Below are 4,144 nucleotides of genomic sequence, written 5' to 3'. Positions count from 1 at the left end.
TCCCGGCGCTCTTGGCCTCGCCCAGCGAGCGCGGGCAGGCGGCGAGACGCGCCGGGTTACGGGGGCGCTCCTGAAGCGAACTCCGTCCCGGAGAGCCTCACAGTTCAGAGTTGGTGCAGGGTTTTAAATTCTCTACCGTAATTACTTGTTCCTGTATATCAAGATGGGTATCTTAACCATCTGGAGCCTGGACTAGGAACTTGAGGAATGCCTCGACTGAAGGCAAAAATCCAGCACTTTTAGCTTTTCCAGTCAAGTACAGAAATAGCAGGTTGGCAAGGGGGAAGGGCAAGCAGAGCCTGGCTGATCCACACGGTGCCAATGCCTCTGCTTTCTGCTGCACCAACAGCCAAGGCGAGACAGAGCCCAGAGCCAGAGCAGAGAGGGTCCAGCACCGTGGGCCACCTTTTCTTGATGCAAGAGGTCTGATACCAGATTGGATGCACCTCAGCCACAAAGACAGAACCAAGCTAGAAGTCCCTCCTTCCCTACAAATTTGTTTTAAAAAAACAACAGAAAAAAGGCAAAAAAATCCCAGAGAGAATACCTCTGGAACAGGAATAGGATCTTCCATCCAGCAGTAGCAGAGCATACAAGCAGAGATTGTCTGTCCCATCCACAGCTATCATGAACGCCATACTGCATACAACTTTTGATCCAGATCGAATTTATCCACACAGTGATGAGAAACCACACAGACCCATGCTCTCAGCCACTGGGTCCTAGCTTCTTAGTTACTAAAAGATTTTTCTGCAGGAAAAGGGGAACAGTGCCAAGTTCTTTCTCTATGCCCACATGAGCTACACCTACCTACAGCCACCAGGGAGCAGCAGGTTTCTGCATCTTAGCATCCTGCTTAGCTAGCATTAATTTAAGGTCAGGGCTAAGGTCTAAAATATCATCCCACACAGCTGAGCAAGGTCAAAGAAAGGGAATGGTCTCCTCTGTCACCTGGTCTGATGCCTTGGAAAAAACAACGGAAGAATTCAATCCTGCTAAATGATCCATATATAGGGACCAAATGAAAGAGTTAAGATGATAACCTTACCCTGTAGTACTGCCCTGATACCCCATCCTGAACAAACATTAGAAAGGATTTTATTATCTTCAAGGAGTGCTAAGGTAATAAACTTCCCTCTGTTCATGATTCTGACCCCAACTGATCACAATCTCAGCCAAAAGATATTTTTTAAAGAAATATCCCTTTCAGTATTTTGAAGATTTTAGCTAAACTTGTAAACAAGTGCAAGAAGTAAACCCAGCACCTTTGGATCTGAAGAGCGGAAGTTTTCGACCTTGGGATTCAGGTGGGAAAATGACAACAAAGTAAAAGGTCTTTAGGGGTCTCCAGTGCAACTGATAAAAGAGGAAGGCTTCTCTCCCCTTAATAACCAAAACTGTCATCATCAGTCAAACAAAGCAGACCTTCTTCAGCTTTAAAGGTAATTCCTTCAGCACTTCTCATTTGTCTAGAGCCTGCCCAGCCTGCTCTCCCAAAGCATAAGAACAGGCTACCAAATCCAGCACTTTTGAGAAGCGCTAACCCACTTTACTCATACAGCACCACCACTGCCAAAATATTCCAGGCACTAAACAGCTATTATAAAAACAATCTCTTTTTGATTAAAAAACTAAACCTCATCAAAACTTCAAAACAGATGGATAAGCAAAAATATGCTATGCCAACAGAAAGAAACAGCAATCATTTAAAGATGTCTGTAGGGAGGAGAGAAGCAAGTTTTTTAAAGTAAAGAGAGAATAAATGAGCTGAATTTCAGGGGTAACAGGTTCCATACAGCTGGGGACTGCCATGTCAAAAGCTCTGTATTGCCTCTGATTCCAGATGCTAGCAGGAAAATACTAACCATGAAGTCTAAGATAAATGCAATAAACAACAGAGAGAACCCCCAAAACCTTAACACCAAACTCCCACTAAACTGGAAAACTGCTGCAAAATTACAAGTTCATTTTTCTCCTCTAAGGAATGTTTTTCACTAGTGGTAACGATAGTTTTTTTTTCAGGGAAATATCTCTGCACATTGCACATATGAGCTAGTGCTGTGCTATAATTGTCACAGAAAGGAAATTAACAGTATTCTAATGAGGAGTTTTGTTACAGACAAATTATCATCTTCCAAGTCTGTGAGAGCCTCTTAATTTAGACTGTCATTTCTCCCCACTGCATACCCTGGTGACTCTACCTTGGAAAACAGTAATTGCTAGAGAAACTAGGGAACTGTGGGCCACAACAGAGCAGGTGCGGACAGAACATAGAAGGGCATCAGAAGAAACTTAGACAGAAAGAACTTGAAATAATAAACCCTAATCCATTTTCGCATTCAGTCATGTAGGCGACCTTTTATATTCCTAATACTGCAAACAAAATGTAGATATACGTCCCTCCTGCATTGGAAGTGGCTAAAAAGGTCAGCTCATGAATATGTAATAAACAGCCCTCAAAGTAGGGACCCAGCCAACATCTGTTAGCTAAGCCTCCTGGAGCGAATCAGAACAGTTCATTCATGGGTCCTTTTTCCACCCAAAGTAGCCCCAAAGGGCTTTTACAAAACTGCTCAGCTCTCACAATTGGAACTAAATGGAGCAACCTACCCAGCTTGATTACTTCACCAGAGCTCAGCCAACCCGCCAGCCCTGGAAGGCAACTTCTGAAGCAAAACGCAGTATTTTGGATCAGAAGCCAAAACCACTGCACCCAAACACAATCCTAGCAAGAAGTTAGATAGTACATACAAAGTGGGACTGGATCAGACCAGTCAGATTAACCCCTTCAGACTCATGAAAGTGGCAAAAAAATCCACACATGGTATGAGACTGGGGTTTAAACTGTGTCCAAAAGGTAACAGTGGCAAAGGGCTCTTTCAGTGTCAGTGATATTCCTTGTGGCTGGGACAACACAAGTTGACCTTTTAGGATCAATATGAATTAGACTACTATTATTATGTGTGCTGCCTTTTGGTTTCTCCCTCATTCATGGATAATTTTGCCCCTGAAGAGGGGGCAAAATAGTGGGAATAGAGGGAAAAAACAAGGTCCAATCTCTTCTCTGATTTCTAACCTGTGTTTGAAAGACTATCCTCCTGACCCTCCCTATTCCCCATGTTGTACTTAGAACTTTTTCAAGTCCAGCACTGAAAAAGTAGACTCTAGTCTTTCCACCTGCTTCTCTCTTGTGCCCCAGCAGCTGTTGTTGATTGCAGCTGGTTCTAATTGTCTTTTTAGTTAGAGCTGGGGAAATAATTAAATCCACCACTAATCTTTTTTGGGGTGGTTGTCTTAAGAGGGAGCTCTGCTATCAGGTCAGCTCTAGGGTATTTAAAATGTGTGTCGGTTCCTTTTTAACTGTCACCTGACAGGATCACAGCACACGCTGGTAGGTTCATTCCAAATGAATTGTTTGAAATGGAGACCAATTAGTAACTAAAGATTAATTTCCAACATAAAATCAAGTCATGCTTACAATTAATCCCGAACTGACAAGCTTTGAGACAGAAGGTCAAAGCTGAGGGGTAAAGGATGTGTCTCCAAGGAAGAGGAATCAAGATCTGTGTCCTCTCAGTGACTTTATACCACAGCCAGGCAATTCACACATCAGACTGAACATGAAGAGGAGATGGGGTCTGGTTTTGTAAAATACAATGAAAATTGTCAGGAAACTGACAGGATCAGAGGAAAGAAAACAAATCACTCTGAAGAGAGCAGCAGTGAGTAGAGAGTTGACTGGGCTGCTGCTCCTTCTCCTCCCTAACCAGCGCTCAGCAGCAATAGCTCAACATTTTGCACTTTCTTCTTCAAGTACTCCATGAGTAGAATACTTTCCCCTCAGTGACTATAATCCTCACAGGATCCAGGAGGTCTTGGCCAGTGGTAGAGCAAACATCATAACTCTTACCTCGGTGGCAGAGCTTCGTGGGTTTTCAGAGCGAGCACCAGCCACCCGCCCAAACGCAGCCGCAGCAGAGTCGGGTGCCAGGACTTGGGTGCTCTTCCCAGCTTTCAGTCTAAGCAAATTCCTCTCCCTACAGCAGTGGAGAAGGCCTGGTTTTGTAAAAGCACGCAGTGATCTGTTCCGTCCTTCACCTGCACGCCGGCAGCGCCGAGGCCTCGGGGCAGGGCCGTTTCCCTC

The sequence above is a fragment of the Egretta garzetta genome, unplaced genomic scaffold (assembly GCF_000687185.1).
Source record: "Egretta garzetta isolate BGI_Z169 unplaced genomic scaffold, ASM68718v1 scaffold213, whole genome shotgun sequence".
Taxonomy (NCBI): Eukaryota; Metazoa; Chordata; class Aves; order Pelecaniformes; family Ardeidae; genus Egretta; species Egretta garzetta.
This window is presented reverse-complemented; position numbering follows the sequence as displayed.